This window comes from Rhipicephalus microplus, chromosome 2 (genome assembly GCF_043290135.1).
Source record: "Rhipicephalus microplus isolate Deutch F79 chromosome 2, USDA_Rmic, whole genome shotgun sequence".
NCBI classification, from domain to species: Eukaryota; Metazoa; Arthropoda; class Arachnida; order Ixodida; family Ixodidae; genus Rhipicephalus; species Rhipicephalus microplus.
Window position 1 is genome coordinate 151466416 of NC_134701.1, and position 13308 is coordinate 151479723.

A 13308-nucleotide genomic window follows, 5' to 3' on the forward strand; every position below is an offset into this window, starting at 1 on the left:
TGTGCAATTGATGAATAGAACTAGCTTTACTGTTAATATATGTATTTGACTCAATCTATAACTTTATCCCACTGTTTTGAAGACGCACCGAATCTCTACTTCTTAATGACTAAACACATGTTTACGGAGACCAGGTTAAAGATGTACAGCCTGAATAATTATCAAGAGCAAAGATTCAAAAGCGCATCAATCAAGGCTATCATGCACTGATGCTAAAGCACATGCTCATAAACAGCTATCATTAAGGAAAAGAAAAAAAAAACAAGGTCAACAGTGAAACGAAGAGAATGTCCGCAGCCGCTGACGCGGCAACAACGTCAGCGGTTGTGGGCATTCGGAGATACTACAAAAGTCAATTCATTGATTGAAATGTGAAGTTCAACATCCCAAAACCACCATATCATCATAATAGACGCCGTAGTGAAGGGCTGTGGAAGTTTTGACCACCAGGGTTTCTTTAATGTGCACCCAAATCGGAGCAGACGGGCCTACAGAATTTTCGTATCCATCGAAAATTCAGCCACCGCAGCCGGGATTCACTACCGCGATCGGCGGATGAGCAGCCGGGTAACTTGACCACTAGACCACCCCAGCGGAGCACAAAAAACACAAAAAGCAAAAAGGTAGAAATTTTGTGCGTTCCTTTGCCTACAACCAAATCTAGAAAAAGTCACTGTACTGGCTTGCTTGGTAGTAATATAGGCATTAGCTTGCTGCTTTGTTTTTTCTTCATGAAGACATGTGTCCTTTTCAGGAGCTCCCCTCGTTTCACAGCGTAGTTACGATGCCCCAACATGCGAGCTCACATGGGTACGGGCTATAATCGTAAAAGGTCAAAAAGGAAAAATGAAGCAGGAGCAAAATATAGTACTTGAAGGTTAGCTGCCCGTGCACTCTATCCTGAGGATAGAGTGCACGAATTGCTCACGGCTGCAGTCTTTTCTCAATGCATTTATCTTATGCGCACATAAAACAGAACAGAACCCTTGTCGCACACATTATTACACTGAGGGTGGCACGTGACCTCAGATCTACGTCAAGTGCAGGCAGGTGAAATCTAAATAGTTAGAAAAAAATGCCTTTCGTGGCTACATTCATGAGTGTCCACTCAAAACTATGCATATGTTTAGCTACAAGTCTCTTTCAAAAAGTGCACTGTCTAATTTTTCAAAAAAGCCATTTATACGTTGTACACGCATAAAAAAGTATTTTCATATATAGCCAATACTGTGGCCAACTCGCTGAGTGCCATTTTTATTTCACTTCATTTCACTTGGTGTCACTTTGCTTTTCCGTTCTCACTTCCTGTTTCTGACATGTTTCCTTTTTTTTCTATTTTCATAACTGCAATTACTGCGTTCAGACAAAGCGATGACCGCATATGGCCGAATTCGACATCCTAGGCCCCTAAATGTGCTCTACACATCATAAAAGTATGCCTTTTAGTAAGTCATGGGATTATACTTTTCTTAACACTAGTATGTATAGAAAAATTCTAGTACATCTGCGATAGTTATTGAAGGTATTTAGGTGGTTCATGACTTATGCCTTAGCCCCCATACTCGAAAAAGTGGTTATGGGAATAGTGTTCATTGTTACATACAAACAGTACATGAAGTGTGGTTGCGTTTCACTTACTCCACCAAACACGTTTCAGATATGTCTCTTAAGCCACATTAACAGTAGAAAAATGTCAAGCACTGCTTCTACTGACCCAAGTAAATACAGTCATCTGGATTATACGGCCCAATAATCAATTATGAACGTTCGCTGGCTGTCTTTGATGAGAAAAATTCGCAAAAAAGTACAACAAAATCCATTAGTACCGGTATTTTCAAAGCAAGGTTCAATAACAGCTTGCCCCAACTTAAATTCACCACGAGACACTGGAACACTGTTGGTGGGCAATGAACCAAACTATAATATTTAAACGTGTCGCATCTGGAAATATATGGTAATAAATTTTGCTACTTTCTAAGGAGTAGTCCATTATTTTACCTTGCCATTTATCGGACAGATTTTTAGAACAGTACGTATCAATTCACTTTACTAGCAATATTTCATTATGCGCCAAGTGATTTCCATTTTCTCTTTCTTGGTTAACCAAGGACTGCTGCAATCTCAAATGTAACGCCCATTAGCACTTTCTACTCAGAGACATTTGCTCTCTCAGCTAATGCAATATGCACGTCGTGTTCCGTCATTATGAAAAGTTCACAGCCAACAAAATGTCTAGAAGCTGACTCAGGACCACAAGCCTCATTTGGAGTAGTTAATCAAGCAGTTGTGATTCTGACAGTCGCTCGCTTATTGCCGTAAATCTCTTTGAGAACTTAAACGGCAAAGCGGACTCTGCAGTGGCCAAACTTTCATGATGAATATAAGGCGAGCTCGTTAGAGTCTTCTTGGCACCACTGGAAGGACTTTAAAGTATTCGCACGTTAATTATTTCTAGAACGTTCAGGAAACGTCTCGCTAATACACACGTGCATCGTTATATTGTTGGTACTATGATCTCCTAAATGGACCCTGAAACACTTTCTTCAGTAATCATGAAATGATATCACTGGAAGAGCTTATTGCCTCACGAATTCAACGCCGCAAAAATTTTAAGAATCCGCCCAGTGCGAGCGGAGCTACAAATGTTTGTCGCATGCTGCAATTGTATTCTCTCTTCTCTCATCCCAAGGAAAGCCCTGGAAGCTGAGCAGCGAGGAATGGCAGGGCCACAGAAAAATGTCACGCGCACGTCGCGACCTTGAGCACTTCTCTTTTTTTTCTTTTAATGCACGGCTTTTCTTGTGTGATCCCACGCGCATGCGTCTCAAGTAGCTACCTCCCGCTGTGACCTTTGTAACGAGTTAGCACGCCACGTTCACATCAGCCAATGGCTGATAGATGGACTTGCTACGTGTGATTTTTGGGCATATTCCGTGATTTGTCGAGAGAGGCGAAGCCGATTTTTAGCTGACTTTGATAACTTATTGTGAAATCCAGGCCGCGTGCTGCGCTATAATATTTAGAGCGCGTGTTGTCAAGAGCCTCTACTACCGATGGGCAGCGTTTTCTGACCATGATCAAAAAGTCTTGCAGGGCCCCTTTAAGCGCCGAATATCAATCAGCTTGTCATAATCGTTCTGCCACTACTGCAGAACAGCAACTACCATACTTTTTCTTACAAGTTTTACGTATTGCAACTGTATTACCAGCAATGACAACAGCGTGCTTATGTCTTGTTATTAGCAGTAGTTCTCAATAAACTGTTTCGCATAAGTATTTACTATGTAAAGACACTCCCTCTTTTGTGCAGCTGCAAATATACAGGTAATCTGGCAAATGCGTGCCATTCATGATTGGAGCAGATACATTGCAGGCCAAGCATGAAACAGTTCAATTACTACTAAATCTTATAATTTATCGCTTTGTGTTCTTCACTCGTTGCTTTAGTAATTGATGGCGTATTTAGACTGCATTCTCTTCGTAACAGTTCAACGTTACCGCTCTATGGAGGCATGAATGTTCTTTGTCGTCGTCCTCAGCTCGCGCTCTATAACAATCGTCATCTACGAACTAGCCCAAACCACCCCGCTCCTAAGCTCCCATCAGATCGCCTAACTACAAAATTGTGTAAAACGCGAAGCTCAAGCGTCCTCCTAGTTTTTGTAGTGTAAACTACACTGGCTGATGTTAAGTATTTTCATGTGACCAATGGTGAGCAGTTGTGTGCAAGCGAGAAGAGCATTGTCGTCCCACGGCGCACACCTGGCGTCCCGAAGGCTCGGAAGCTCCGTGTGTCAGTGGCAGCAAGTGATACCAAATGAAAACAAGATAAAAGTGAGCCCTTTAACTGTCTCCCACGGGGAGGACACCTCAACAGTAGCTCACGAGAGGTGGAGGTAAGGAGGGATTAAAATGTATAAAGATAGAGAGAGTGGAAGGAGAGAACGAGACGCAGGGACAGCCACATACGGAAGTAAGGAGAAGATAGTAAAGATGGACATGGTCGCAGGAGTCTGAGGACGGGACGCCACTCGGCGAGAGCTCTTGTCGGCGTCAGGAGATGGCGTAGGGCGAGCTAGTCGGCCAGAGCTGTGCTCACGTCGGAGATTGCAGAGGCACAGCTGGTCGGCAGAAATCCAGCGAGCGAGTCAAGCTCCGCATGTCACAAGTAGGGTGGCAATCGACTCGCGTGAGATTGCTTGGTCGTTCTTCCTTCCGTCCATCCGTACTTTTTCCATACATTCGTACGTCCACCCATTTTTGGTTTATCCCTCCGTCCGTTAGTGCATACGACCAACCGTAGCTCTTGCTACGTAAATCCTGGCATAATGAAGAAAAACCACTGCTCATCTTTTTGCGTGGACACCTTAAAATATAAACACGTGTTTTATGCTGGAGTGCTGAACACTTCACTGATGTGAATGGAAGTGACATCGGGGAAATACACACAAAATATTGACAAAATAATAGTACAAGCAAACCATCGTTGCTTGAAACGACGTGCAACAAGGCGTAAAGGTGGGTGAATTCTCGTCAAACGAGCTAAAGCTGCCAAACCACCTTCAACAGTTTGAAAAGTTTCACTATAAATAAGACCTATACAAACATATACTTCTACGTAACACGCTTAGCTTTCATGATTTAGCAATTCCTATGATGGAGGGATGAACAATGCTTTCTTTTTACAGGACATAGTAGCATCAAATTGCGATAAATGCTGCCTTGTGGAGCCACCACCTGGGGGTTCCAAAAACCTTTTTAAGAAGTAATGAGTGTTATTCTTGTGGGCAATTGTATAATGGTGGGCACTAGATTATCTGCAAAATTAAAACTTTTGTACTTTTAAACATTATAAGTGCGGAACACTTATTAACTATTGGCGCGGTGTTTTGATTGTTAGGTGTTGTGGCAGGGGGTAAACACGCATTCGACGTGGCACAGAAGCTTTGTTGAGAGGTCGAAGAGAAAAATAAAATAAAAAGCAAGTGGTAATCAATACCACATCTTTGAAACACCCATTAAGGGCGTACAGGATGGATCTGAATGGCTGTTTGCGCGTCTGGAAGTATTGATTCATCACTGCTATAGCTCAAAGTTGCGTATTGCCTCTACGTAATTTACAGGCCATCTGACTTTTATTGTTTTATGAGGCGTGTATACGCCTTCTTACTGGCCGCGTTCAGTAAGTAAAATTGAACGTAAAATGTCTCGTCGAGCATTTCTACACTACCTCTGGCTCACACCTTTAGCCAACGACTATTTGGTGACGTTATTTGCCCAAATTGTGAAGATAGCGAAACGGTACTTTTATTTATTGATATTAGTCAACTCTCTCATCTTTTCAAAACTAACGTGTTTCAAATGCAGCAAAAAAAAAGGCTGACAAACGATGCCACTTTTCCGCCACATTTGGCATGTCACCCCCACGTTGCCGCCGTTGGGGAAAGAATCTAAAGCTGCCCTTGTCGCTGAAAATAAGCTCTACGAAAGCCTTAAAATAAATGGAACCAAATTCAGTAAAAGTTTAAGGTAATGTGCGTTAGAAGTAAGATGAAGAATAACAGAACTCTGGTAAAGGCAATGCACACATATTTAAAGGCAACTTATATCCTGCTCCCTTTATGTCCTGCTTCGATGTCAGTGGCAGGTGTAGTCAATGGGCGTCACAAATGGGCGTGACTCTGGTCTAACTATTCTATGGCTCAAGCCTATTTCGCCATAGCGTCATTGAGGTCATTTCGTTTAAGTTTCGGTGTTGGCGTCAGCGCCAGTTTCGGCTACTTTCGTTTTGAGTGAAAAATACTCTTGTACATGATCGAAAAGTAAAAACAAATATAAGAACGAACTATATAATAAAACTTTTAGTCTCATTCAGAATCGAAGCTGGGCTGCCTGCTTGTCTGGATATTGTTCATTCCCGAAGCCGCGCATTTTTTTTCTTCATTCCTGGTAATTGGTCAAACGTGAGCTACAATAAACATAAAATCGGAGAAATATTAGCGCTTATTCTTTCTATGTGATTGACGAATAATGGCATTGCTCGCAACTGTTTAAAAAAATAGACACAAGATGCCACTTTAACATACGTGGCAGAAGCGTAGAATCACGCACGGCTTCGAAACGTGTGAATCGCACAACGAGTAGATATTTTAGAAGCCCACCGATGAGAGAGTGCTCAAACGTATGCTCACCGGTTGTCTTGTGGAGGCGCAGTGGACACTTTACAGATTCACAAAAGGAACAATTATAACGAAAACGGCTCTTAGCAAATGTACTTGCACTAAACATTATAGAATAGTTTGAAACAGCCAGCATTACGTGCAATGTCGTTCGTTTTATTGAGGCCATGGCTGGGGTATAGACGTAGAATGCAATTCGGACTCATGATTGAGAAGGCGGTGTGAGGCGTATAGCGCCCGATTGAGCTATCCCGTTCTACTCCGGAAGGGGAAGCTCCAGCTTCGTTGAAGTTCTTTTTTTTTGAAGTCTTTACAAGCTGTTCAGGCTTTTATAAGTTATTCTTGCACCTGTTATGTATTTCAGCGTTTTTACAGCACAACCTGTAATGAGATCACTAGAGGGGTCACTCTCAGCGCCGCCGCCACCCACACCAGAGGACGTAACGACTATCACGCGAAATAAGAAAAAAAAACTTAATAAATAAAAACTGCCAATTATAGAACGGCGTCGACCCCGGTCTACCTGTGTGCCCACTCGGCTGTCTACCACTGAACGTTTTTTTTTTTTCGCACGAACGCTGTGAGCAGTCATCTACTTTTACACATCAATATGTGCACCAGCGCTTATAGGTGGAATAGAGAAACAAAGAAAAGTGCCTTTAGTGTACTGTGTGACCTAAAGAGCTCGGCAAACCTAAAATATTGCATTTTGCCCTGCCTCTCAGTTTTTGCAGCCTTACTATAGTTTTTCCTCTAACAAATAACCCTGAGCACAATAATGATGGCAGCCTCAGCAGCACATCTCTCCGAAAACAAGAGCGTATGTGGCAAACTTGTGCGTTCACAGTACACGACGTTTAAATAGCAAACCGTCAAAATCATCCCGTTACTCCTTGCTTTAGTAATTAAGACACACGTAGATATTTATTATCTACAAGTCAGAAATTGCGATGTTGGCGTCGGCGGCGTTGATGATAGTCATAAAGTGGTGTTCTCAGGGAGCAAAAAATTGTGATAAGTGGCAATGAGTAAGAAGTAATAAGAAATTCAGCATGAGTCAAACTCACACCTTCCGCGCCGTAATGACACGTTATATTGCAGAATTACGCCCGTGCTAGAAGCTGCATCAGAAAAAAAAAGCATTTTTCGCGCGTATAATATAACTTGAGATATCCTGTTTACATGTATATTATTGCGTGGCAGAAGGACACAACTTTAACCTCTTTGGGCGAAATTCAAGGATGTTTAAACACTCATAGTACATTCGCACCCAACACTACCTGATCTTAAATGCATAACGGGGTGTACCAATCGCAAATCGGTCAGACCTAATTATCATCAGGAGCGGCATCCGCAACAAAAGGAGATCCAGCATCACCTATTGCCTCACGGATGCGTAGTGGTTTCTATACTAATTCGCAAACTTATGAATTATAGCTTATTGGGCTCTTATAAACTCCATTTCTAGTAGGTATGTAACCTAGGAGAGTGCGTGAATTGTTACGTGCCCAGACGTTCATTTCTTAGTGGCGCTGTTCAAGCATCTACCATGAAGCGAAAATGGTTAAGTTATCAGAAGATGATCGTAACGGGGCCCGACCAGTCTACCATGCTTTACCTTTGTTTTCCAACATAAGATAGAGCACAGAAATTTTTTAAGCTTTTCAAAGTTTGGAAAATGCCTCTCTTCTCGTGACAAAGCAAGGCAGGAGATTCTGTATGCACGGATTGCATACAAACATTTAATCACATGTACACACGCAGAAGTACAAACAGACGAAAATGACACTCGTGCCCGTTTGGAGAGCTGACGGCGTGCTGACGTATTTTACAGGCATGTGCTGGCAGCCTGAGCCTACACTCTTAAAAAAAGTTAGTAAAAAGGTAGCAACTGCAAGCAAATAGGTAGTAACTGCAGCAGTTACTACCTTACTTGGACAGTTACCACACTTTTGCTACCTGTTTACTACCTACGTTAGTAAACAGTTACTACCTGCTACCGTTACTAACTCTTTTGTGACCTGTTTACTAGATACGTTAGTAAGCAGTTAGTAACTGGAATGAAAGATGTAACTGCAACTGTTACTACCTTTCTTGCCCCGTTACTACCTTTTTGCTAGCCGTCTGCTGACTACTTAATCCAAAATAGTGTGTGATCCCGATTCTGAATATTTATGAGAGGAATCGTATCGACGTATATCACTGAACAAAAAAAAAATGGCGCAGAAAATATCTATAGATCAAGAAAATACGTTTTGTTTTAAATTACGCAACTGAGATATTAAACGTAATTCCGATATTGTCGGAACGAAGAAGTACAAGTTAACGAACCATAGGCAAGTGTACACGCGTTTCAACACACAATTACAACAAACTTGGTAGATTACTGCACATCTTAACCAGACCGGTGAATCAAAGTAACCAGACGGTCACAATTAGCCCTGAAAACAGTCACAATCAATCTCCTGCGGCATTGGATTGGTTTGAATAAACTTTTATTTGGTCCTCCAAAACACAGATCACTGTGTTGCGGGCAGCTCCCACGTGGGGACTGAGATTCCAAGCTCCTCAGCCGCCTCGCGGGCTTGGTGGACAGCCCAGAGCTGATCTGCCAAGAACGAGCAGCGGATGTCTCTAAACATTAACATTGTTTTGGCGCGTCAAACCCCAAAAACAAATAATACATCGTAAACGCTCTTATATTAGCCGTGTGAAGCCCTCAAATGCACTGAGAAGTCTATAACCTTGTTTCGGCCACTGTTCATAATGCCTTTTTGTGACCCTTTTATAATAATTGAATATGATATACAGTTTTTTATAAGTAAGGCTGACTAAAGCCTTGTGCTACCTCCCCAAAATACGTAACCAGGTAGTATATTATAGTGCTATTTGTTCAAATTTGTTATAAATCATCTTAAAACACAAGTGCTCCCCTGTGCCAAACATGCCCCTGCAAAGTAGGGGCTATATATACCACATGCGTACTTCTTGCTACATATATGCGTAAAAAAATAGTGAATTAAAGAAAAAAATGCGTAAAAATAGTAAACAATTTAGGTCTAGGCATTCTTCGCGTTCATGACACACAATGCTTTATTGCCCGAAGTTGTCTGGCAATGAGACATTGAATGGCGAACAATAATTAGCAGTGGAACAATAATATGCCAAAATGAATAAACAAGGTAGTATCGGTCACTACTTTTTTTGAGACCTTTAAAAGTTACTACCCATGAGTGGTAACGGCTAGGGTAGTAACAGCTGCTAAATGTTGGTAGTAACAGCAAGGGTAGTAACTGTTACCACCCTTGCAGTTACTAACTGCACTTACTACCAGGGTTGTAACCTATGTGACAAATCATTGCCACCCCAAAGTTAGCAAGTACTACCACCTTTTTTTAAGAGTGTAGCAATGCGTTCCTCTTACTTGATACATCTATTCGGTCATGCCTGCGTTATGAGCAGCCTAAATTTGACCCACTGTACTTCCTAAGCTTTCAATGAAATTCTATACGTGCTTCTCAGGCCACCGTTTTTTTTTTTGTCTGCTGAGTTGTAATGGTTCTGTTAGTATTTTCATTGCTTCAGCTCAGAAGTGATTTTTCCTATCGTGGTATTATTGACGGGGTGTGTTGACACATCTCTAGCTGAAACGTATGACGTGTTGGGTGATTCAATCTAATCCATGCTATTCCGTTCTTCAATATAATCATACACTATAACTATACTTTATGTGATATTCGCAACGCCCTACCCTTTCTTTTTTAATATTTGTTCACTCCACTCATTCCCCTACCCAATTTATGTTATGGCAAATGGGATACATCTACACAGGCCCATTTAGCTAAAGCGTTAGCCTAGACATAAGCATTACCATAGATGGCTCTGTTCGCTCAAACGCCCCTGCCAACGCCTGCAGTGGCGAGCAACCACACTGTGTCAGGTTTGTGTGCCGAAGTGTCATACCTCCAACTTTTGTTTGCAAGTAGTTGTACGAAGTAAAACCTTGTAGCAAGCCAAGTAAATCTGCTAATAAAAAGAAAGCGATTTGTAAAGCAGAAAGAAGAATTGGGAACGTCACACCGTCTCATGAAAATGCCTAGTGTAAGCCCACTACCCGCGCAATTTCGCGAAGCGACGTCTCTTTGGTTAGCAGTGCTCTCATAGCGGGTCAGTTCAGTGGTGCCGTGCTTTCGGTCCGTATTAGGTGGCGGACTGAAAGTCTTTTTTTTTGTACTATGTCTTCTGTGGGACAATGAACATTATGCACAAATGTATCAACGTGATTTATCTCAACAATCACAGCACTCTATTTTACGCTTTGCATTGGTTCTCAAATGGAGCGAGTATGGCACACGGAAACCTTCATTTCTGTAGACATCAACATACTCATTTCATGCTTTTCTACTTCGCATATTGCGACGTGTGTTGCACCACACACGCCATGTACAACCATTGAAAATATTGACCTACCTGCGCTGAACTTCACCTACAATGCAATATGACCGTTGTGACATCAGCTTTACCCTTTCCCTCGGGGATTAGCAGCAAGACGCGCTACGACACGCTACATTAGCAGGGCGAGATGACACGCTTCTAGCGCGACACGCTGCACGCTGCCTCAAGCTCCACGCCCTGGAGCTCAGCAGCATGATACGCTACCTATTCAGTGAATATGAGAGGTATAAGCTGCATGTCTTCATCGGATGATATTTGGAGGGCTCAGAGAGAAGATATTAGTTTTGTTGTACCCAAGGCAACCTGAAGGAGGGTTGACTTCTCACTATTGGTGATTCTGTGAAGAAGGAACAACTGTTTGTCCAGGAGGACACTTCAACCAACAGACACGTGAGGCGAGATATAAAAAAAGGACATAAAAGGGGAAATACAAAGTAAGAGGGCTGGCAGCAAAGTAGAAGCAAAGGCGTACCTGTCTTTGTAGTGGGTGGGTTACGCCGACTGGTGCCCTGCTGCGACAACTGTCTTGCCGTGACCACTGCCACTGACACCTGTTTTCTCACGGGCCGACGAAAAAGGAGGGGGCGATTCAGGGGATCATCGTGATTAGAGGACAGCATTCTTGGTGGCGTACACAGTAATTTTGAGAAAACAGCAGGTGTGTTCTCGCAAGCATTGTTCAGAGATCACTGTAAACAAGTGCGCCTCCATTCAACTGCTAATTGAAATACGCTCTGTTAGAGTGACAGTGGAATTGAAAAACGCACGATTTTCTCGGGGGACTATTTTCCTTTCTCGATGATTTATAGTAAGTTTATGTATACTGAATTGACATGGCAAAACTTATTAGGATAACGATGTTAGAGAATGGTGTTTAATATGTCAGAAACGGAATGTTACTCAACTTATACCAGCAAGCTCAAGTGGTAGCGTCACAAAAACGCACGCAGTTTAGTCAGGACATGTTGTTTGGTGGGAAATTCAGCAGTGGAGATCCTGCAAGATCAGCATAAACTATACGCTAACCAAGCATTAAATTTCCGCAGTTCACCTTTTCGTTTCCTACATGCACGTCTAGGCCCTAGAACACATACAATTAAGTTGCAAGAATGTGTAAAAAGACATTTCTTGCCGATGTTCACTCTCAGAGGTTGTCAAGATGCTGGAAAGCGTGAAAACTGCCTAGTGCCTGTTTTTGACAGTGTAGTATTGAAATGTAAAGATTTACAGGTGTCTAGGGCACCATAAAATTTGCACTCAACTTGCGGTTCTCCGAATCCACACTGCAAAAAACGTCGATGAAAAGTTTTGAAAAAAAAACATTAAGCTTCCAGAAGTTTGGAGCAGGAGATACTCATTGAATATCTGATTTATCTTGGTTCCTGAGTATGTGGACTGTGAACACATGTTAATTTGCGTATATATGTCTACAAACGTCCAACTCAGTCTATTGGCTACTATAACTAATGTAGTCATGCTTAAATAACGGATAGAAGAAGAGAGGACAATTTCATGACAAGTTTTTTGAGTCACTAAGCTCAACTACATTAAGTGTTTGATTGATATGTGGGGTTTCACGTCCCAAATCCCCCATATGATTATTAGAGACGCCGTAGTAGAAAGCTCCGGAAATTTTGAGCACCTGGGGTTCTTTAACGTGATCCTAAATCTGAGCACACGGGCCTACAACATTTTCGCCTCCATCAAAATTGCAGCCGCCACAGCTACAATAAGTGTTTGGCCTGATGAAAAGGAGACTATGCAGGAAGTTTAACCAAAACTATCCAATGAATCCCTCGCATTGTGGTAATAGTTTTGTGCGAAGCATTGAGACAGTACCTACCGCCATTTTCGGTTTCAGCGAAGTGTTGAAGCAGTGCTGCGTTTTTCTGTAAGTTGAGCACCTGCACAAAAAGTGTGTGTTTCTGTATAATCTTACAATCTTTAGAAAAATGGTGAACAATTCAGAGTATTCGGTGCTCTACTACGGGAGAGCTAAAAGCCGTCCCTTGGGCCTCACTTTTAATGAGGTCGCGTCGACAAAAAAAAAATTAACAGCATAGCCACGGAGTGAATTATGGTGAGTGGGCCGAAGCGTCCATCTGTTCATTTGTTCATCTGTTCGTGCGTTCATTGATCCGTCCATGCGTTCGTTCGTTCATCTGTCCGCGCATCCGTTAGTGCGTTCGTCCTATTGCACACGCTTCTGTTGAACCAATGCCATCCGGAAAAATCAGCCGAGAAATGGTTATGAAACGATGCCATCTATTATACTGCTCGAGAGAGACTACCAGTTACGCCTGACGCATGACAAGGCTCGACTGAGAGGACCTTTACCCCAAAAATGACGCCCGGCTGTCAAGCGCATGGTGCAGGTACTGTGAACGAGCTCATGAAAACTGGGTGGACGCCATTGCATAGTTGTGTTTTTAGAAGAAGTCTGTAACAATTTAGAGTACTTTGTACTCAACTATGAGATAGCATAAAGCCTTCCCGTAGACGTCACACTTGATCAGGCCACATAGACGAATATAACGCCGTGAGAGTTCACGGAGAGCCGATGAATATGTTCATCCGTTACGTTGATGCGGAATAAATGAGTCTGATTTGATACACGCCAAAAACACTGGTGCGTATAAGGTTCTAATAACACTTGCTGTTGGGCTAGTTGGTG